This window comes from Podarcis vaucheri, assembly GCF_965113315.1.
Source record: "Podarcis vaucheri genome assembly, chromosome: 9".
Classification (NCBI taxonomy): domain Eukaryota; kingdom Metazoa; phylum Chordata; class Lepidosauria; order Squamata; family Lacertidae; genus Podarcis; species Podarcis vaucheri.
Window position 1 is genome coordinate 5,776,912 of NC_138767.1, and position 23,066 is coordinate 5,799,977.

The window sequence follows — 23,066 nt, forward strand, 5'->3', positions numbered from 1 at the left end:
ATGGTGGGAGGAACCAGTTGGAGAACCCCTAAAGGGGGAAGGCTCAGCCCAGGGATTGGTGGTGGGGTGGTGATGAGGGGTCAGAGGGGGAAAATGGGAAGAGGAGATGTCGGACGATGAGGAGGCAACAGGGCTTTTTGAGCAGGGGGAGTTGGTGGCAGAGAGAAGTACAGAATCGGAAGCAGGAAAGAAGGGAGACCAAGAGGCAGAGATGACACAGGGGTGTCTCCCCCTCTTGCTATGACCAGCTCCTCTCTCGAACCAGGAGAGGCATGAACAGGGCAGAGGAGAGGTTGGCTTCATGCAGGCGTAGTCTCCGATCGCTTGGGAAAAGCCCCGTGGAAGAGGGGGATCTAGGCAGCTGTGAGAAGAAGAGTTTGGATTTGATATCCTGCCTTTCACTCCCTTTAAGGAGTCTCAAAGCGGCTAACATTCTCCTTTCCCTTCCTCCCCCACAACAAACACTCTGTGAGGTGAGTGGGGCTGAGAGACTTCAGAGAAGTGTGACTGGCCCAAGGTCACCCAGCAGCTGCATGTGGAGGAGCGGAGACGCGAACCCGGTTCCCCAGATTATGAGACTACTGCTCTTAACCACTACACCACACAGGGGACCTTCCATCTCAGCAACTGCTTCATGGGGGCAAGACCAGCCGGAGATGAGTTGCTGTGCTCATTAGGCCTGACACCCCTGTGCTGATCCTGTTTTTGCTAATGAAGAGTTTGCACAGTGTGATTTACTGCCGGCTTGTTCCTGCCAGCTTAGAAAGGACATCTTGTCTCTGCCTTTGCAAACCTGGTTTCCGCCAGATGTTGTGGAGCACAACTCCCATCAGCCCCTGCCAGCACATGCTCAGCAGTTAGGTATGATGGGAATTGTAGTCCAAAGGAGCTGGAGGGCACTGTTTGGACTCTTGATGACAAGCATTCAGGCCTTGCAGATGATGATGATGATGATGATGATAAATAATAATAATACTTTATTATTTATACCCCGCCCGTCTGGCTGGGTTTCCCCAGCCACTCTGGGTGGCTTCCAACCGAGTATTAAAAACAATACAGCGTCAGGCATTAAAAACGTCCCTAAACAGGGCCGCCTTCAGTTGTCTTTTAAAAGTAAAATAGCTGTTTATTGCCTTGACATCTGCTGGGAAGGCATTTCACAGGGTGGGAGCCACCACTGAGAAGGCCCTCTGGTTCCCTGTAACCTCACTTCTTGCAGTGAGGGAACCGCCAGAAGGCCCTCGGCGCTGGACCTCAGTGTCTGGGCTGGACGATGGGGGTGGAGACGCTCCTTCAGGTATACAGGACCGAGGCTGTTTAGGGCTTTCAAGGTCAGCACCAACACTTTGAATTGTGCTCGGAAACGTACTGGGAGCCAATGAAGATCTTTCAGGACTGGTGTTATACGGTCTCTGTGGTAGAGATGCATCTGAGTATAATCGGAAAGAGACGTAGAGGATCGGTCAGGGTGAAAGCAAAGATGAAGAGCAAAGATAGCTGTATAGGGAGCTACTCCCATAACTCTTCCTCACCCTAAGTAAATAAGCATTGCTACCAACCTGAAGATGGAGGTTGGGAAGGGGGACCCCTGAGGGTCATCCAGTCCAACCCCTGCAATGCATTTCAGGGGGTAAGACTATATGTGCCTTGTAGGCCCTTCCAACTCTATAATTCTATGATTCTTCGATTCAAAGCAATTCCCATGTGGGCATCCACTGCAGGGGAAATTAGGGAATCCTCTCCTTCCTTTCCTGCTTGGCAGGGGGTTGGACTCGATGGCCCTTGTGGTCTCTTCCAACTCTATGATTCTATGATTCTAGGTGAACCATACCCCCCCCCCAAATTCCCAGTTTCCTTCCGTCCCATTTCCAGCAAAATGTGCAGGCACAGTTCTTCTCTTTTGGTGTGTGTGTGTGAAATGAATCTGCTCCCCTCTTTACAGTGTTTCAGGTTGCTCCTGCCTCTGGAGGAATTCCTCCCGTAGCTTCCTAATAAGCCCCACATTTGCTTGGCTTTGGAAATGCCTCCGTTTCCGGGGCCTCCATCTCTCGTACGTGAGAACTCTCCTTGCTGGGTCTGGGCAAGGAAGGTCCATCAGGATGGACTCCCCATCAGTCCCATCACACAACATCCATAGTTGTGGGATGATGGGAATGGTCTTCCAGCAACTTCCAAGGCACTACAGATGCCCCCTCTCAGGTCTAGTCGAACACCCTGCTTATCACAGCACCCACCCAGATGTTCCCAGATGTTCCTTCAAGCAGGCCATGCGGACGTCTGTCCTTCCCTGGTTGCCTATTCCCCAGCAAGTGACACCTACAGATACACTGCCACTGAATCTGGAGTCTCCATTTAACTATCCTCGTGGCTAATAATAGCTGCTGATAAAACTTCCTAGTCTAGTTCAATAGGGTCTGAAAGTGAAGTGTTGAGGACTAACGCTGTCGAATTTGGGCACCCCACACCCCCACGTTGTAGAGAAGCGGTTCCCAAAATTGGCTGCTACTGCCCCCTGGGGGGGAATTACTGGGGGTGTGTTTGTGCTAAGAGGTGGCAGGGGGCCACTGAAGTGTAAAGTGACTCTCAGACTTTGAAAAGCTGGTGTCCCTGGACCAATTTTGTTGAATTAATTAAACTGGCTTTAATTGGCTTTCGAACAAATGTGCAATTCATGTTTGGAATTTCATGGCGTTCTTACGGGGCACAGGGGATGGGCTTATGGGTGTCTCCACGGACGTAGATTTAAGTGGCATTGCTTATCTTCTGCTTGTACCCGTAAGTATAAAAATATCAGCCTCTCTCTCCCCAGTTTGTCTACACATACCTGTGCTGGACTGAGTGATGGAGAGAGTCCGATGGTTTTGCCTAAGGCCGGGGCATAATTAAGCTCCCGAGTTCGGATTTCTTGTAAATTTCTTGCGGAAGGAGCGATGGAATGCGGCGGGTTACTTTTTCAACCTGAAGTTCCAGTTTCGGAAGTGTTTGCGCGGTTATGCGTCCAGTTTGGGAAAACAGAAAAGCCCGTAAATTAACCAATCAGGGTTAGAGATGACTTGTTAATCCTCCAGCGCCTTATAGCCAGCCTTGGGAAAAGTGCTCAGAACCGCCTAGTAATTATAGTGTTGCCTTTACACCCCCCCCCCCAAAGAAAACATTGAATAGCTATCCATCTATATGGGAAAGGAGTATAGAGTTTAAGTAAACACGGAATCCTCTGGTAGTCTAGCAAGGAATGCTACACCATGGGGAAGTAAGCTGAAATTCCTCTCTGGTTTATGCTTCTAATGCAGATATGTGAGATACACGCACATATATACATATATGACCTATTTAGTCTGGTATTGGGGGTTTCATGTCTCCTCCACCCCCATTCTGCTCTGCTTTACTTTTTCTGGAATAACATTAAAGCAGATACTGACTCCTTCCGATCAGTGATTTTCTTTGGGGTTTAATCCCCTATTATTCAGCTTTCGGGTCCCAAGACTCCACACTCCAGTATAGAGTTCCTTGAGCATGTGCAGAGTGCCTTGCCACCTCTGTAAACTAGGCGCAGTCCTACCTTGGTTTTGGAACTTCTTAGTTCCCGAATGTTGTGGCTCCCGAATGGACTGTTCTGGTTTGCAAACTATTTTTGGAAGCCGAACGTCCAACAGGGCTTCCGCGGCTTCTGATTGGCTGCAGGAGCTTCCGGCAGCCAATCAGAAGCCGTGCTTTGGTTTCTGAACGTTTTGGAAGTCAAACTGACTTTTGGAAAGGATTCTGTTCGACTTCCAAGGTACGACTGTGCAACCCTGCTGCGTAAATCGGCAATAAAGGGGAAAGGGGTTGTTGGGCATAGGACCTAAAGGAGCTGCCCTTTAACCAAGCCGTAGAATTATTGAATTGGACGGGACCCTAAGACAGTGTTTCCCAACCGGTGTTCCGCGGCACACTACTGTGCCGTGAGACGTTGGCTGGTGTGCCGTGGGAGGGAGGCGGGCGAGTCGGGCGGTGAGAGGCGGCGGCAGCGAGGATCCGCGTCGAGCCGGGGGCGGCTCCGGAGCGCAAGACAGCGGAGGAGGAGGAGGCCGGCATGTCCGGGCAGCAGCAGCAACAACAGCAGCAGCAACTCCCGGCGACGGCTCCTCAAGCTCCGCCGCCGCCCCCTCCTCCGCCCGCTATCGCCGCCACCACCACAAAAGCCGCCGCCGCCTCAGTTGCCGCCGTCCCTCAGTCCCTCACTCTGCTGCCTCCTCCCACCCCCAAAGCTTGGAGGTTCCCCGGCAAGGGGGAGGGAAAAAACTTTCACTTTCGTGCGTCCCTCCCGGCGTGACGCTGTGCGCTGACGTCACGGGGCTGTAATGGTGGTGTGCCGCGAGATTTTTTTCATTAAACAGGTGTGCCGTTGCCCAAAAAAGTTTGGGAAACACTGCCCTAAGAATCATCTAGTAGTCCAACGCCCTGCAATGCAGGGATATGCAGCTATCCTATACAGGGATCGAACCTGCAACCTTGCCATTCTCCGCACCATGCTCTATCCTGAGCTATCCTGTGAGTCACACTGCCATGCAAGAATCTTTTGCCCAACGTTGGGCTCGAACCCACAACCCTGAGATTAATAATCTAATTTATTTATTACAGTTGCTGTTATATTTGTGTCCTCTCCTTCCTTGGAGCTTTTTTAAGCAGAGGTTGGATGGCCATCTGTCATGTGTGATCTAGTTTAGGTTCCTTCAGTGCAGGGGGTTGGACTAGATGACCTGGGAGTGTCCCTTCCAACTCTAACAATTCTACGACCCTATGATTCATTTATATTCTACAATCCCCCAGACCGGGAGTCCAAGCGGTTTACACAAATTAAAACAATGCCGGTAAAAGGCAGAAGGCTGAAAAAGTATTTTAAATAGTACTTAAACTGTAAAAGGATTAAAGCAATAGAAAAACAGTTCTACAGTGGTACCTCAGGTTAAGTACTTAATTCGTTCCGGAGGTCTGTTCTTAACCTGAAACTGTTCTTAACCTGAAGCACCACTTTAGGTAATAGGGTTTCCTAATTCCGCCACACCGGCGGAGCACGATTTCTGTTCCCATCCTGAAGCAAAGTTCTTAACCTGAAGCACTATTTCTGGGTTAGCGGAGTCTGTAACCTGAATCGTATGTAACCTGAAGCGTATGTAACCTGAGGTACCACTGTATTAAAAGGCTGATAGGAAAAGCAGTGCAGCACTATTTAAAATCCTGTTCCTTTAAAAAAAAAAAAAAGGCAGACTCCCCAAATCTGGCTGGAATAAAACAGTCTCTACCCGCCAGCAAAAGGAGAGCAAGGATAGAGCCAGTCTAGCTTGCCTAGGAAGGAAGTTCCAAAGTCTGGGAGCCACCACTGAGAAGGCCCCGCAAAAATAATAATTACCTTATACCAGGGGATCTCATTGTCCTGTCTAGCTCATTCTTGACTGCAGAGACTGGGTTTCAGGTCGGGACCATTCTCAGCCAGACCTGGAGAATCTGGTAGCAGGACTGAACCTGGGACCTTTCCCACAAAAAACAGGTGCCCTCTCATTGCAGTTGCATCCGCACTGGACATTCAAAGCACTTTTATACCCCTTTAACAGTTGTGGGGGATCCTGGAGGCTGTAGTTTGTTGAGGATCCTGAGAACTGCAGCTCTGTGAGAGGTCAGCACCCTAAGCAAACTACAGATCCCAGGATCCTTTGCAAGGCGGGGAAAGAAAACCGGGGCTGTTAAAGGGACGCAGGAGTGCTTTAAATGCACAGAGTGGGCGTGACCTGAGCTGTGTGGTTGTGTGAATTGAGCCCCAGATCTTTGCCCCTGTGCTGCTGAACCCCAGAGGCAAGCAGGGGCTGTCATTCTTTGCAGCCTTCCCCTTTGCTTTACTGCCTCCCAGTGGCTCATAGCTTCCCCTCGCATCTGAGAGATGCTTCCAGGTGTGGAAGCATCGGCAGAGAGGCCGTTCCTTGCACACAAGGAGGTTTCGCGCTGTCCTCTTCTGCGCCATCCCCTCTTCCCCAGATGGCGGGTTATAAACGTGGGCAAGCAGAACTGGCAGGGAACTCCTGCTTTTTGCCCTCAAGCCGCGGCCTTGCCCACCCCCTCCTCTCTTCACCCCCTTCCTCCTCCTGCTGCCCTCCTCTGGGTACCATGCCTCTCTCAGTTCCAGCATCTTGCAAGGCTTTTTAAAGGAGAAAACAGCCAGCTTTGCCGGGTATCCAACCTAAAAGCAGCGGCTGAAATGTGCAGGGTCGCTTTAATTGTTCAATCCCCCCCTCCTCTTTCTTCCTATAGACCAGCAGAGGCAGGAAAAAAAATATGTTGCGATCCAGCAAAGTGCAGAGGCAGGCAGTGTCGTCTAGGGAAGGAGGGAGAGTCCAGCTTCCCGGACTAATCCGCTGTGCCACGGAATGCAAATTTGCAAGGAATTAGCTTCGCGAATCCTCCTGGCACCTTTTGGCTTGGGAAGCCGTTTTCCAAAGACCTCTGTGGACGAGGCATCATCTCTCTGCCTCTCTCTAAACTGGATTCGAGGCTTGCCTTTCTGCAATCTGACGGGTCCGTTCTCTTTTTCCCACCCATCGGCCGCTCTCCAATTGGAATCGAGTTGGGTGGGGGGGGGAGGAGAAGAGATGCCCAGGCTTGATTGATATTAATATTGAAGCCACGGCTGGGACCACGAGCTACTCCCTTTCCTGGCCACCTGGGTGCAAACTGTCACCAGAGGAACAAGTGTTGCTGGCTGAAGCCTTTAAGGGGAAGGAGATCTGCAAAGGGGAGAGAGACCGGTCCTGCCTTTTGGCTCTAGAGCATCTCCCTTTAAAGTTGCAGCCTAGGTAAGTTCTCTCTCTCTCTCTCTCTCTCTCTGAGAATAAACACACAATCTCCTACCTTCGATTTGGGCGCTGCTGTTGCCGGGCGATGCGTCCCCTTCAACAGGTGATTCCGCGAACTCTTAATCCGCCAGCTTTTTAAATATTTAATTGCAGAGAGTAAGGCGATACTTTGTTGTTTTTCCTTACGAGCCGTTCTGCCTTAATAATGAAACATCTGGGTCGATTCCTATCCGGACGCTGAACGAAAAGGAAATGTATCGGGGTTATTAAAACAAGGTTGCTTGTGTTTGCTGTGAAGGGAAATAAACCAAGGTGTGTGTGTGTGTGTTCTCAACTAATACATCCTAACAGCACAGATTTTTGCACACTGTTGATCCTGCCCAGGGTGACGTGTAGAATAAAGGGGGGGGGGAGACCCATCACCATCGATCATGGGATTAATTGATCGGCCAACTGCATGTAAAGTGCCAGTCCAATGCTGAAATCTTTGCTCCTGTGGCTTTGCAGCTGTGCAGCTTGGCTAATTAATCTGCGCAGGGTTATGTATGAGATGAATGAAAATTCAGAAGTGCCTAGCCATTTGGGGTCCCCACCTCCCCGGAAAGGTACGACTTGTGTTTTGATGGGCAAGAATCTGAAGATTCTGCCTTACCTTGATTTCCAGCATAGAAATTCAGAGTTCTTTCTCGAGATCCGTGGCGTGGGAGTTTATCTGTTTGTTCATAGGTGTGTGTGTGTTCACGTTTATCTGACCAGATGGATGGATTGATGGATAGATTTTGGGTTTCACCCTGGCTGCCACTCCCCACTTCCCTGGTGGCGTTAAAGTTCCTGTAGTCCCGAGATCTTCCTCCTCACGCTTCTGTCTGTACACAGCTTGCCAATATTAGGACACAGCTTCTCTGGAAACAATGTCCACCCCTCTCCCAATTCCATGAAGTACAGTGGGAATACTCTGATTGTCTAGTCTGTGATGCTCTCTGATTATTTAGCTCGCCCACAGCATTGCGGCCAGATTGATTCTTTCCCAAATCCCTGCTAATACATCTTCGTTTTGTGGCTTAATAGTTTCCGCTGAGTTGAAATGGCCACAAGTTTGGATCAAGGTGTCGTCTTCTTGTCGTTGCTATTTCTCTCCCTGTCTGTATTATTACTTTCTTCTGCCTCACACACATCTAGGGACATGAATTTCTTATCTCCAATGGTTTTGCAACACTATCTTCTATTTTTGGGGGGATCCAAAATTCAGTATATTTTGGATTTGTTGGTGTACCTTTGGCTATTACAGATGAAGATCAACATCTGCTTTGAATTCTCTCGTTAATTTAGTTTTAAGTGGGGATCTTCAGACAACCTGTTGCTGCAGGCACACCTGTGCCCTGTCTTAGAATCAGTGTGAAGGTGGTTGTTGTTTTTAATGTTGTGGCAGGTTCTTGTGCTTTTATTCATTTATTGGGGGGTGGGAATTATACACATTTCTTCATCAGGGAAATAAAAATGCTCGTTCAACAGGATGGCTTGTAGGACGGCTATACTGTGAATAATCCATATCATCTTGTTACCCCTGTGTGATCCGGAGGGGTTTGGATACGTCCATTTCTGCTGTTGCTCATCGTTTAAATGTAGCGTGTTAAATTAGTTACCCCCTTAGGACCTGAATGATCTCGGATCTTAAAGTTTTCAGTAGCTTATGTGCAGGCAAAGATCCTACCAGATTGTGGCCCATGCAAAATTTACGTAGCAATTAAAAATCTGCAAGCCGCTGCATCCTCCTTATTTATTCCTAGTCGGCTCGTGTTATTATACCCATTTCATGGACAGGGTACTGTGAGGCTAAGACGACCCAACCAAGGAGCCTCTCCCATCCAGATCCTTCCTCCGGAGGATTTTATCCCCTGGGCTTCCACAGCCTAGCCTTTGAGTCAACAGAAGACATGGGATTAGCTCTCTGATTTTATGACGATTGCATAGGATGCTTGTCTAGGATCATAGTGTGAACACCGCGGTGGGGAAAAGTGTTCAGAGGTTGTGTGGCACAGATGATCACATTTCTTTTTTAAAAAAAACCCTGTTTGGAAGCATGAAGGCTGGAGGCTTTAAAGAAACGAAACAGCAGAACACACAAAGGTGAGGTAGCTAAGAATCTCAGGTGTTCCTCCAAGGACTATGCAACTTGCCAGGTACTTTTCAAAGCGTGGCTTTTGAGTTTTTATGTAGCAGAGCCTGTGGCTCTGGGGATGTTGCTGGACTCTTATTATCAGATAGGACTTTATTCGATATACGTCGTTCCATTTTAAAGTTTTTGTATTGGATCTGATTATTATAAGGCATGTGTTCTTTGTTGTATATTTTGTAGCTGTACATCGCCTTGGGCATAGTAATAAAGGTGGTATACAAATGTGGCTGAATCCGAGACCAGGGAGAAGAGTTGGTGGAAGAAGATTGGAGGAAATTTAAAACTTATTTACAGAAACATTGTAAAATTTTTGAATGCTGATGACATTGAAATGAATTGAAGGGGTTCTAGCAACAAGGTAAAATGTAAGATGGGATTGATAATAGATAAACTAATAGGATATGAATTTGCTGAACCAATTTGCAAAAGGGATACAAAAAAGGGAGGCGTGAGGAAGTCAGGAAAATAAGTTAACTAAAGATGAGAAATCAAAAAAAGAGGGAGTTTTGTTTTCTTTTATATGTGTTTTTTCTTCTTCTTTTTCGTGTTTAATGTTTGTATTTTGTATTTTTTTGTTTTTGTATTTTTCTGAACTTTTCTATTGATAAAACTTAATAAAATATTAATAAATAAATAAAAGGCGGTATACAAATGAAAAGTGAAATGAACTCCACCTAGCCTAGCTCACTGGTCAGGGATGATGGCAGCTGCACATTCAGGGCGGCAGAGATAACCTTTCTGATAGGAATAATTATACTTCAGATCAGAAAGCATTTCAGGGATTCATCCAGTCTTGCATTCTGTTCTCCACAAAGGCCAATCAGGTGGTTTTTCTGCCTTGTTCCCCTTCAGAAACCATGGACCTGCTTTTCTGAGTTTCCACTAGTAGACTTGACACCCGATAAAATTCCCTTTAAAAGCGGGGAAAGGAGACCAGTGCGTTCCCATGGCCTTGACATTCGCCTGTCCCGTTAGTCTTGTCCCTGTCCCTTCCCGATCAAACTCGCAATTGTGAAAACTCACTGTTGTCCGCTGCCAAAAAGAGGAGCAGTTGGCGTGGTGGGTTTTCTCTGTGTCCCTGTAGTTCCTTCCTCCAGAGTTGTTGTTTTGTGGGGGGCGGAAAACTAGCCGGCCTTTGCTTCTTGGTGACACCTGTAAGGGAACGCCGGCCAAGATGGGGAGGATGGGAGAGGAGAAATAAAAAATTTAAAAACAAGCGTAGCTGCTTCCTGGTTGCTTTCGACAGCTGCCCAGTCCGCTCGGTTGCGGGGAGACGTTTCCCCCCCCCTTTGGACTTTTCTCAGGGAGGCAGACTTGCTATGAAAAAGAGCCCCGGATCGCGGACACCTTTGCCTGGGCTCGCTTGGTTGTTGTTGTTGTTGTTGTTGTTATGGCTCTTGTCCCTAGCGTTGGCTGGAGCTGAGCCGCCGGTTTCAGCAGCAACCTGTTTCCACTCCAGACACACGGTGTGTGTGGGTGGATGTTTTTGCCTGCAAAGCCCTCAGCCGCTGGAGAATCCCCTCCTGTTTCTGCCGGTGGGGGATGAGATTGATTTTCCACTTTGCATCATTATACCCGTTTCTGCGCTCTCTGCCTTTAAAAATTCGTTCTGCAGGCGCTGTGTTCTGTGCACAGCTTCCCGGTGTATATATGTATGTGTGTGTGTGTGAGAGAGATCCGTCCTAGGCTCCTATTACAGAGGGGAAACTGAGGCTGAGATGGGGCGGCGGTGCTTTGCTGTAGGTGTGTGGCAGGAAGACTTGAACTCGAGTCAAACTCTATAGGGAGCTGGTGAAGGCTGCCATCCTAGGAACGCGAAATTGGCAGGTCAGGCCAATTGTGTGCCGTTTTTATGGGAGGTTTGATAGTTTTGCAGCTTTGTGAGGAATATCTGTCATCCGGCTTAGTACTGTCTGCACTGACTGACAGCTGCTCTTCAGAATTTCAAATGGGGGATTTCTCCCAGCCTTGCCTGGGGATTGAGCGTGAGACCGTTTCTACCAGATGCTCTGCCCGTGAACTATGCCTTCGTTCAGAGCCAAATGCTCCCCTACCCAAACTGAGCATAGAAGTGCTGGTTTTCCTCTTCCTGGCTCACCCCTGGAAGTGTAACAAAACCGATTTTGCCTCACATCATGTGCAGAGTGTTTTCCCGTCTTTACTGAACAACTCCAGCTTTGATCAGGTTGGTGTTCCCTGTTGCAGAATGTGATTTTTTTTTTTTTTTTTTTTTGCAGTCAATGGAAAAGAGGGGGACGGGACAATAAGGCTTCTGTTTCCTTCTCCCCTCAAACCTTCTTGCAAGGAATTGATCTCTGGTTTTACTTTCTTGGGTTCCATGATCACTGCACATGGTGACAACGGTCACGAAATTAAAAGACACCTGCTTCTTGGGAGAAAAGCAATGACAAACCTAGGCAGCATCTTAAAAAGCCGAGACATCACCTTGCCAACAAAGGCCTGTGCAGTTAAAGCTATGGTTTTCCCAGTACAGTGGTATCTCGGGTTAAGTACTTAAATCGTTCCAGAGGTCCGTTCTTAACCTGAAACTGTTCTTAACCTGAAGCACCACTTTAGCTAATTGGGCCTCCTGCTGCTGCTGCTGCGCCGCCAGAGCACAATTTCTGTTCTCATCCTGAAGCAAAGTTCTTAACCCAAGGTACTATTTCTGGATTAGCGGAGTCTGTAACCTGAAGTATATGTAACCCGAGGTACCACTGTAGTGATGTATGGAAGTGAGAGCTGGTCCATAAAGAAGGCTGATCGCCGAAGAATTGATGCTTTTGAATTCTGGTGCTGGAGGAGACTCGTGAGAGTCCCATGGACTGCAAGAAGATCAAACCTATCCATTCTTAAGGAAATCAGCCCTGAGTGCTCACTGGAAGGACAGATCCTGAAGCTGAGGCTCCAAGACTTTGGCCACCTCATGAGAAGAGAAGACTCCCTGGAAAAGACCCAGTGAGCTTCATGGCTGAGTGGGGATTTGAAACTTGTTCTCTCCCAGGAGCGGGTGAAGGTTGTCATCCTAGGAACGCGAAATTGGCAGGTCAGGCCAATTGTGTGCCGTTTTTTTGAGCGGTTTGATAATTTTGCAGCTTTGTGAGGAATATCTGTCATCCGGCTTAGGCCACCTCATGAGAAGAGAAGACTCCCTGGAAAAGACCCTGACGTTGGGAAAGATGGAGGGCACAAGGAGAAGGGGATGACAGAGGACGAGGTGGTGGGACAGTGTTCTCAAAGCTATGAACATGAGTTTGACCAAACTATGGGAGACAGTGGAGGACAGGAGTGCCTGGCGTGCTCTGGTCCACATGGTCACGAAGAGTCGGACACGACTAAACGACTAAACAACAACAAAAATATATTTCCTTCTCCAGAAGTTGCCTTATTAATTAATTAAAAGGATCTATAACCCACCCTTTACCCGAAGGCACCAGGGCAAGAATGGGTACAACCTGTGCCAAAATCCAGCAATTATTTTATATATTCCACATTCGAATTCTATTCCGTACACGATGCTACATTTGAACATATGTCTTAGAATCAACAATCTTGTTTGGGCATATGGGCCGCCTCTGCAAATATCTGTGTTTAAGTCAGGATTCGTAGACCGTTCTTATTGTAAATGGGAGAGCGCATTTCTTTCTGTTGCATTTGCAATAAAAATAAGGGTTAAAGATAATGTTAAAAGTGCGTAAAAAACAAAAGACAGACTTCCAGTTAAAATCATGGAAAGATAGAATTTGTAGAGTTGGAAGGGACCCCGAGGGACATCTAGCCCAACCCCCTAAAATGCAGGAATCTCAACCAGATCCTCCATGACAGATGTGCCTCCAACATCTGCTTAGAAGCCTCCAAGGAAGGAGAGGCCACCATTTCTTGTGGATGTCTGTTCCACTGTCAAACAGCTCATACTGTCAGTTACAAAGAAACCAGCAACGATGTCAGATTTCCAGATGCCCAGTATTCATATGATAGTTTAGTTGGCCGAGCATCTCAGGTTCACGAGTTCGAGCCCCACGTTGGGCAAAAGATTCCTGCATTGCAGGGGGTTGGACTAGATGACCCTGAGGTCCCTTCCAACTCCAGAGTTCTATGAGTCTATATCCCAACTTTTTCTCCAAGGAGCTCATGGTGGAACAGATGGTTCTTCCCCTACCCCATTTAATCCCCTGGTCCACTTCTCATAAAGAAGGCTGATCGCCGAAGAATTGATGCTTTTGAATTATGGTGCTGGAGGAGACTCTTGAGAGTCCCATGGACTGCAAGAAGATCCAACCTCTCCATTCGGAAGGAAATCAGCCCTGAGTGCTCACTGGAAGGACAGATCCTGAAGCTGAGGCTCCAAGACTTTGGCCACCTCATGAGAAGAGAAGACTCCCTGGAAAAGACCCTGATGTTGGGAAAGATGGAGGGCACAATGAGAAGCGGACGATGGAGGACGAGATGGTTGGATAGTGTTCTCGAAGCTACGAACATGAGTTTGACCAAACTGCGGGAGGCAGTGGAAGACAGGAGTGCCTGGCGTGCTCTGGTCCAGGGGGTCATGAAGAGTCGGACACAACTAAACGACTAAAGAACAAAAAATACAACCAGAGCCTAAGATGGCAGGGCCCAGGGCACCAGCACCCCAGAAGGTCTTGCTTCTCCCATCGTCAAAGCCTTGAATTCCAGCAGAAGCCGAGTGTGGCTCCCCCTCTCTGGCTTCTGCCTGCAGCCTGCTTCCAAAAACTACTGGCTAGTGTCCTTCTCACCACCAGTCAAGTGAGGAAGGGGTCCAGACACCAGGCACAAAGCGACCCTCTTTTTAATGCTAGCGACCAGACTTCTAGAATTGTAGAGTCAGAAGAGACCCCCAGATTCATCTAGTCCAACTCCTTGCAATGCAGGAATCTTTTGCCCAACGTGGGGCTCGAACCCATGAACCTGAGATCCAGAGTCTCATGCTCTGCCAATTGAACTATCATATATCATCCTTCCTTGGGTGGCCATCTGTCATGGATGATCTAGTTGAGATTCCTGCACCGCAGGGAGTTGGACCCTTCTGTAAATTCTGTGGTCCATGATTTTAACTGGAAGTCTGTCTTTTGCTTTGCAGTGGTGCCTCGCAAGACGAAATTAATTCGTTCTGCGAGTTTTTTCGTCTTGCGAAGCACGGTTTCCCAAAGTCTTCAAATTCACCAAAGTCTTCAAAAAACCTCAAAAAGGCTACCACACCGCGTGCTATGAGTTGCTCCTCGAAGTCACCCTGGGTATTAACGGTTTTAAGAAAAAGGAAACAAACTTGCAAGACGTTTTCGTTTTTCGTCTTGCGAAGCAAGCCCATAGGGAAATTCGTCTTGTGAAGCAACTCAAAAAACGAAAAACTCTTTCGTCTTGCGAGTTTTTCGTCTTGCGAGGCATTCGTCTTGTGAGGTACCACTGTACGCTCTTTTGACATTATCTTTAGCCTCCATTGGATTTTAACTCTTCCTGGATCCAGGGCCCCAGGAATTGCTTAAGGGACTCTGGCATCAAGCAGACCAACCCCACAGCACACAACCACACGCCACATGCTTAAGAGCATAAACAGGTACATCTTCAAAGGTGATGAAAGCTTCAGAATGAGGGTGCCGAATGCACTTCTGTGGGGAGGGAATTCCATAAGATTAGAGTTTGTTGGCTGTTGGATCTCCCTCCCTCCTTCCCTCCCTCCCTCCGATAGTCTCCCTTCTTTAAAAAATAAAATAAAATGCAATTCTGTCTGTCCTACATTTTCTGAAGTGAGGGCAGACACAAAGAATTAATTCAGCTGCCTTGCCCTGCTGTCTCCTCCTTTAATGCTCCTTTCAGTAGTGCTTTGTCTTCTGTGGCCAGTTCTTCTAATGTATTGTATTATTATTATAATTATTATTATTTATTATTAGGCTTAAACGGTCTTAGCAATGGACATTTCAGATTCTCCTTTCCCTTCCATTATCAGCTGCGAACTTGCCAAAGTTTTTGTGTTCCTTTTTGGTCTTGTTTGGGCAAGACTTAATGAGGGGCTCGCTTTGCCGTGTTCTCTCTCTATATATATATACTTATATATCACACCATAAAAAAGACAAAACCATGGGAACTAGTTCACTCACCATGGAACTACAACTCCCAGTACCATTAACAAACTACAGTTCTCAGGATTCTTGGGCGGGGGGAGAGAGAAATGTGCTTTAAATGGATGCTACGATGGATGCGACCTACCAGTTTGTGGCAGCTCAGTGTTTTGCTGCCGTTCAGATCTGCACTGGAAACTGCCAGTACTGTAATATTGATTGATTGATTGATTTTATTCTATTTCTGTGCTGCTTTTTATTCAAATACATCCCAAAGCGGCTTACAAACAAAAGATAAAAATAACATAATGGTAATCTGCAGTCGGTAGAACATGCGGCTCTTAGGGTCTTGGGTTCGAGCCCCACGTTGGGCAAAAGAATCTTGCATTGCAGGGGGTTGGACTAGATGACCCCCGGGGTCCCTTCTGTTATGTACTGAAGTTCTCACCCTGGGCCAGCAGGGGGATACTGTAGTTTTCACTCAGGTCCACATATGCAAATAAGGGATTGAAAGTGACGTTCAGTGATTGGATAGTTACAGAAAGTTGTTACTGTTGCTTTGTAGTGGAGCTCTATATAAGCAGATTGGCTGAACCCTTCAGCCCAGTTCTGTTCTGGCCTGTGAATAAACAAGAGCTGTTTGAAGAATCGCTGTGTTGTCTGATATGTTCACCCACAACTTAACACCTTCCAACTCTACAGTTCTGTGATTCCTTTCATGCGCTCGACGCTGTTTGGGTGCCATTTGAGCCCTGTCCTTTCTTGCCATCATCCAGAAGGAAGCTACTCACCTGGAATTGCTCCTTTCTTCCATTTCCAACTCAACTCAAGTCTAAGATAGTTGGGACGCAGGTAGCGCTGTGGATTAAACCACAGAGCCTAGGATTTGCCGATCAGAAGGTCGGCGGTTCGAATCCCCGCGACGGGGTGAGCTCCCCTTGCTCGGTCCCTGCTCCTGCCAACCTAGCATTTCGAAAGCACAAAGTGCAAGTAGATAAATAGGTACCACTCCGGCGGGAAGGTAAATGGCGTTTCTGTGCGCTGCTCTGGTTCACCAGAAGTGGCTTTGTCATGCTGGCCACATGACCCGGAAGCTGTACGCCGGCTCCCTTGGCCAATAAAGCGAGATGAGCACCGCAACCCCAGAGTCAGTCACGACTGGACCTAATGGTCGCAGGTCCCTTTACCTTTAAGATAGTTGCAATTTCCACTTTCTGCAGCCTGTTCCTCTTTGCACCAGCTGTGGACCACCTGTTCCCTCTCACTTTTCAAAACGGCACTTTCTTCTTCCACGAACAACTGGGCCTTTACGTTTCCGCTTGCCCTTTTCACGCACAGACTTTCTCATTCCATCCCGGTGCTTTTCTTTTTTTTTTAAAAAAGATATTTATTAATTTTTTTTTAAATATAACAGTAAAAATGAAAAAGAAAAAAGAAAAATACAAAATAAAAACAGTTAAAAACATACATTTTTCCTTTTACTTATTTTCTTTTAACTTATTTCCCGGACCTCCTCATACCTCCCTTTTTTGTATTCCACTTCAATTTATTGGTTCAGCAAATCCTTACCATTAGATTTTAACCCATTTATAACCCCTTTTTCATATTCCCTTAAATCATTACAGCTGGAAACCCCTTAGTTGCTATCCAACATCATTCTATCATTCATTAATTTTACAATATTTCTGTAGATAGTCTTTAAATTTCTTCCAGTCTTCTTCCACCAACTCTTCTCCCTGGTCTCGGATTCTGCCAGTCATTTCTGCCCCATCCCGGTGCTTTTATTTCAACTTGTGGCAATTGGCTTCTCTGCCGAGTCTTCACCAACGGGCGCAGAGAAGTTATTTTTGCTCTTCCCGCTGGCTCTCTGGCTCCCGTGGGCTCCATTTGCAGACGCACACAGCAGCTGCTACGACCAGGATCCTGCCGGGCTGCAAGCTTCCTCTGTGGCAAAGGGGAAACATAAAGTGAATGGAACGATGCTTTCTAATGGGTCCAGCTGGCGGCTTTTGAACTGTGTGCTCTTCGTTAGGGATGCTTGCATGCAGTTTCGGAAGAGAGATGGAGATGGCTTGGCTGCATCTGTGAAACCATATCCAGTAGCAAAGGATATCTAACTAGGTTTCAGGTGCCTTGTGGTCTGAAGTTCATTTTTTGTTCTATACACTCCACTGCCCATTTCCCGTTATTAGAGACATGTGGAGGATAAGTGATTTTCCTTGGTATTCAGTTGGTGAATCTGAACTACACCAAAATGTTCTATATCAGCATCAGCACTGAGGTTGAATCCTGACAAGACAGAAGTACTGTTTTTGGGGGACAGGAGGCGGGCAGGTGTGGAGGACTCCCTGGTCCTGAATGGGGTAACTGTGCCCCTGAAGGACCAGGTGCGCAGCCTGGGAGTCATTTTGGACTCACAGCTGTCAATGGAAGCACAGGTCAATTCTGTATCCAGGGCAGCTGTTTACCAGCTCTATCTGTTACACAGGATGAGACCTTCCCTGCCTGCAGACTGTCTTGCCAGAGTGGTGCATGCTCTGGTTATCTCCAGCTTGGACTACTGCAATGCACTCTACGTGGGGCTACCTTTGAAGGTGACCCAGAAACTACAACTAATCCAGAATGTGGCAGCTAGACTGGTGACTGGGGGCAGCCGCCAGGACTACATAACACCAGTCCTGAGAGATCTGCATTGGCTCCCAGTACGTTTCCGAGCACGATTCAAAGTGTTGGTGCTGACCTTTAAAGCCCTAAATGGCCTCGGTCCAGTATATCTGAAGGAGCGTCTCCACCCCCATCGTTCAGCCCGGACACTGAGGTCCAGCACCGAGGGCCTTCTGGCAGTTCCCTCCCTGCAAGAAGCAAAGCTAGAGGGAACCAGGCAGAGGGCCTTCTCGGTGGTGACGCCCACTCTGTGGAACGCCCTCCCATCAGATGTCAAGGAAATAAACAACTACCAGACTTTTAGAAGACATCTGAAGGCAGCCCTATTTAGGGAAGTTTGTAATGTTTGATGTTGATGTGTTTTTAATAATCTGTTGGGAGCCACCCAGAGTGGGCAGGGATAAATAATAAATTATTATTATTATTATTATTATTATTATTATTATTATTATTATTATTAACATCTGCTGTTGTCTGTCCGGTGTGATGGCTGTTGTGAGTCTGAAGTTGTTGTGAGTCTGAAGTTGATCTCTTGGTGGCTCCAGCAGGAAAACCATGGGATTCAGTGGTTTGTAGAAGTTCCTTCTTGGGGCTTCAGTTTCCTGCAATATGCAGTTTTCTTGCTTCCTCTAGAGTCAGTTTTGCCAGCCTAGAGGTTCCAATTTATTTCATTTATCTATTTTGACAGTGTATATACTGCTCAACTGCAGCAGTCTTTACAAGCAACTCAATCCAGTGAAAACAAAAGCAGTTAAGTTCATAAAATGCTTGCTGGAATGAAAAGTGTTCGTTGTGATGGACGTTTAACGTACTGCAAAATTTGTTAGGATGCTTTAACCTTTCTCTTCTGCATATTGCAAAGCACAGCTAATACATAAACACATACATCAGACATGGAGTGAAAACTTAATTGCTAAACTTTAGGAAATGAACTTGCATTCATTTAGCGCCTGTTTTTTTTAGTCCAGTACTGTATTGTCATGCCCCTACAACTTCCCTCTACTTATATTTTTCTGTCCTCCTCCTACCCTCTTCAGAATTCGTTTCCTACCCCCGTTCACTTGGCATTTCAGCAGGCAGAGATCCATCCAGTCCAGGGGGCAGCAAACTTTTTCAGCAGGGGGCCGGTCCACTGTCCCTCAGACCTTGTGAGGGACTGGACTATATTTTGGGAAGGAAAAAAATGAACGAATTCCTATGCCCCACAAATAACCCAGAGATGCATTTTTAATAAAAGGGCACATTCTATTCGTGTAAAAACACGCTGATTCCTGGACCGTCTGTGGGCTGGATTTAGAAGCCGATTGGGCCGGATCCAGCCCCCGGGCCTTAGTTTGCCTACCCATGCTCCAGTCCATCTCTCATTGGGCAGGATTGCTGAATCATTTCTTCCAAATCCTTTTCATTTCCTCTGTGCCCGCAGAGCTCCAAGCTGTAGCAGTATTCAAATCTTTCCTTCCTCTTTGCATATTAGATTGTTCTCTCTCTCTCTCTCTCTCTCTCTCTCTCTCTCTCTCCAGCTTTCTCTCTTCATAAAATGCCTCTTCTCTTCTCCCTAGAGGGAATTTGCGCTCTTTCTGGTCTCTGCTTATGGGGCACATAGCTTATTGCAAGGCCCTGGCCTCCACTTGCCCCCCTTGCCCATCTCTTTCCACCTGAACTCTTCTGTGACCCTTCCTAACTTGGCTACAGCCCTCCGTTCTTTGAGTTTTTCATCATCCTTTGAAGCTGTGTACACCTGGGTACCAAAGGCTGATTGAGTCCTCACTATTACTGTGACACAGCAAGGGACGGGCATGAGGTCACTTGCCTGGTTAAACTGGAACGGTGCTTTGCAGAAGCATCGTAAAGAACTGGAAAGTACCTAGGAGGTCATTTGTTGTTGTTTAGTCATTTAGTCATGTCTGACTCTTCGTGACCACATGGACCAGAGCACGCCAGGCACTCCTGTCTTCTACTGCCTCCCGCAGTTTGGTCAAACTCATGCTGGTAGCTTCGAGAACACTGTCCCACCATCTCGTCCTCTGTTGTCCCCTTCTCCTTGTGCCCTCCATCTTTCCCAGCATCAGGGTCTTTTCCAGGGAGTCTTTTCTTCTCATGAGGTGGCCAAAGTATTGGAGCCTCAGCTTCAGGATCTGCCCTTCCAGTGAGCACACAGGGCTGATTTCCTTCAGAATGGAGAGGTTGGATCTTCTTGCAGTCCATGGGACTCTCAAGAGTCTCCTCCAGCACCAGAATTCAAAAGCATCAATTCTTTGGCAATCAGCCTTCTTTATGGTCCAGCTCTAACTTCCATACATCACTACTGGGAAAACCATAGCTTTAACTATAAGGACCTTTGTTGGCAAGGTGATGTCTCTGCTTTTTAAGAGTTTTGACCAAACGTGATCCACCGGAGCAGGAACCGGCAAGCCACTCCAGTATCCCTGCCAAGAAAACTTCATGGACAAAGACAACAGGAGGTCATAGAAGCCATAGAATTGTAGAGTTGATCATCTTGGTCGCTCTCCTCTGTACACTTTCCAGCTTGTCAACAGCCTTCTTAAATTGTGATGCTCAGAACAGGACCCAGATGTGGTCTTACTATCTCAACCCCAGCTCATTGTAGGAGCTGCAATATGAGATGCCTGGCCTTTGCTTCCATTGCCTGGGATGCTGTCATGGTTGTTTTCAGTGTCTGCAGCTGAAAAGTTGTGTAGAACCCATGGTGGGGTCAGAGGGAGGGCAGGTCCTGATGTTGTGCATTGAACAGTTACGATGCCTGGTTTGCACTGGAAAACTTTACGGTTCCAAAAATCTACAGACAACTCCCGTCACCGATTTATTGCAAACTTAGAAAACAGGAACAGAACAAATGGAGGAATGAGAAGCACACATGCAGAGAGGGGCAGGCACACGACCGGAAGCAATCTCATACTGACACAAGAAGGGCTTTTACTCTTGCTAGAAGCTCAGCCTTGCCCTCACCGGTTCTGGAAGGCTCCTATAGAAGAGTCTTATACACACAGAGACTTTGTGCCTGCCCATTAGGGGGAAATAGGAAGCCCCAAACACATATTTTTTAGATGTCCTTTTTATGTTGAGATTCGTAGAGACACCATTGATCCTTTGCTGAAGAGGCTCGCCGATCTTTCAGACGAGTCTAAATTTAATTCTCTCCTCTTAGGCAAAGATCACAAGACGACCTGGCTGTTAGCCAGATTCTGCGCCCAGATTTGTAGGCACAGATCATCCTCTAGAATAAAATAGCTTACTAGGGAAATGCTGAAGTTGCCCTTTGGAGCGCCTCAGGGTCAATTTTTTATGGTAGCCCAAATCTCAGTTGTGCGGGTGTATGGATATATCTCAATTTTAACTCATGAGCTATTGCTGCAATCTGCTCTGATTGTATATTTTATCTTTATGAACGCTGTTTTTATTGTGTTATGTTATGTGAGCTGGTATTTGACCGTAATAAATTATCTATCTAATTTGATGCTGGCATACTCTTTAAAAAAACAAAAAACACCAGCACATCTACAGTGGTGCCCCGCAAGACGAATGCCTCGCAAGACGGAAAACCCGCTAGACGACAGAGTTTTCTGTTTTGGAGGTGCTTCGCAAAACGAATTTCCTATGGGCTTGCTTCGCAAGACGACAATGTCTTGCGAGTTCCTGCTGGTTTTTTCCCCTCCCCCCTTTTGCTAAGCCGCTAAGCCGCTTATCAGCTGATCTGATCAGCAGATAAGCCGCTAAAAGCCGCTAAAAGCGCTAATCCGCTAATCCTTCAATGGGCTTGCTTCGCAAGACGAAAAAACCGCTAGACGAAGAGAATCACAGAACGGATTCTTTTTGTCTTGCGAGGCACCACTGTATATCCAAAAACAGCATGCAGGAGCTGGGTTTCTTTGAGATTGGCGCAGGTCCAGTTACCCAGGTGCCTGTCATGTTTTGTAACTGATGTGGGTCCAGTTGTGGCCACGTGGAGATCTCTGGATCTCAGGTTGGCGACTGACCTCTCCACCTGGCTGGCCCTTTCAGCTTTCTTAAACAGGTGAGCAGAAGAGCTTTTTATATCCCACCTTTTTCTCCAGGGAGTACGTGGCCGTCTCCTTCCCGCTCAGTTAATCCCTGCAACAACTCCGTGAGGTAGGTTAAGACTGACTCCAAGGTCACCTTTCATGGCTGAGTGGGGATTTGAACCCTGATCTCCCAGGTCCTCATCTGACACCCTAACCCCACTGGCTTCCTAGAGTACTGCCTGAGGCAGCTTCCCCAATGTGCTTAAGGATAGGGCCGGCCGTCTGCCTTAATATCCTTGCAAGAACGACAGGCTGGAAGTGTGATGAATAATAACAAGAAAGAGGGAAATTAAAACTCTTGTTGCTCCTTCGGGATGGAGAGAAGGGTCCCCTCTGCTGGTTCCCGTGCTATTTTTAAAAAAACGGAGGCGGCTTCTTTCTGCAAAGCAATCCCTTTAGTGCCTGCAGAGAGCGATCCTGGCAGGGGGTCTACTGTAGCCGGCGCCTGGCTGGCTTGGGAAATGAGAGGGGCTAGAGGCTGAGCTGCGAAACCTCCCTTTCACTCTTCTCCCTTGCCTGTGAAATCAGAGCAACCAGAAAGTCGTGTTGAAAAATAATACAACTTTTGAGCTGTCTGCCCTCTGAAATGGCAACTATGCATTCCGTCTTGGCGACTGTAACCCTGGTTTAAGGAGCCGTTTTGAGCCTAGCTTATACAGTCATACCTCAGATTACAGACGCTTCAGGTTGCGTTTTTTTGGGTTACGGACTGCTGAAATCTGGAAGTACCGGAATGGATTACTTCCGGGTTTCGGCGGTCGCACATGCACACAAGCACTAAATCGCGCTTTGCGCATGCGCAGAAGCGCTGAATCACAACATGCGCAGACGTGGGTTGCGAATGCTGCGGGTTGCAAACGTGCATCCCGCATGGATCACGTTAGCAAACCGAGTGTCCACTGTATAGTGAGTTGAGTTTCTAACCCTGCCTGTAGAGTGGTCCTACGAAAGGAGCAAAATTGGGTGTGTTTTCGGCTTAGGGAGCGAGCAGCCCAGATTTGGCCTAGATGTAACCCCCCCCCCCACGACTGTCTCCGAACCGAAATCTCATTTTGAGACGCAGAGCTTGGCAAGATCAATAAACGAACTATATTAGGGGGTTAGGCAACCAGTTGCAGAATTTTGGAACTATCCAAACACGAGGCTGTTTCTTGTCCCCTGGGGTTGCTGTGGGATTGTCGGAGGCAGGCACCAAGCTGGACCCCTTCTCAGAGATGGCTCCGTTGTGGATGCCTTTGCCCTCTGCCCATAATAATAATAATAAATA

The 23,066-nt window shown here is 47.4% G+C and overlaps 2 protein-coding genes across 7 annotated transcripts in view; one reads left to right on the top strand and one right to left on the bottom strand.

The window, feature by feature from the left end:
• Positions 1 to 23,066, bottom strand: part of LOC309539925 (kyphoscoliosis peptidase-like) — a 360,319-nt gene that overhangs the window by 167,139 nt on the left and 170,114 nt on the right. The gene's annotated exons all lie outside the window — the stretch shown is intronic.
• The window catches only part of SLC4A11 (solute carrier family 4 member 11), a 251,928-nt gene that overhangs the window by 86,786 nt on the left and 142,076 nt on the right, over positions 1 to 23,066 (top strand). The window contains exon 1 of one of the 6 annotated variants that reach the window (XM_082236393.1): positions 6,346 to 6,824. The exons of the other annotated variants lie outside the window; for them this stretch is intronic. The gene's annotated coding sequence lies outside the window, so the exon portion shown is untranslated. Of the gene's footprint in view, positions 1 to 6,345; positions 6,825 to 23,066 lie in introns of those variants that run through there. 6 annotated transcript variants of the gene reach the window in all.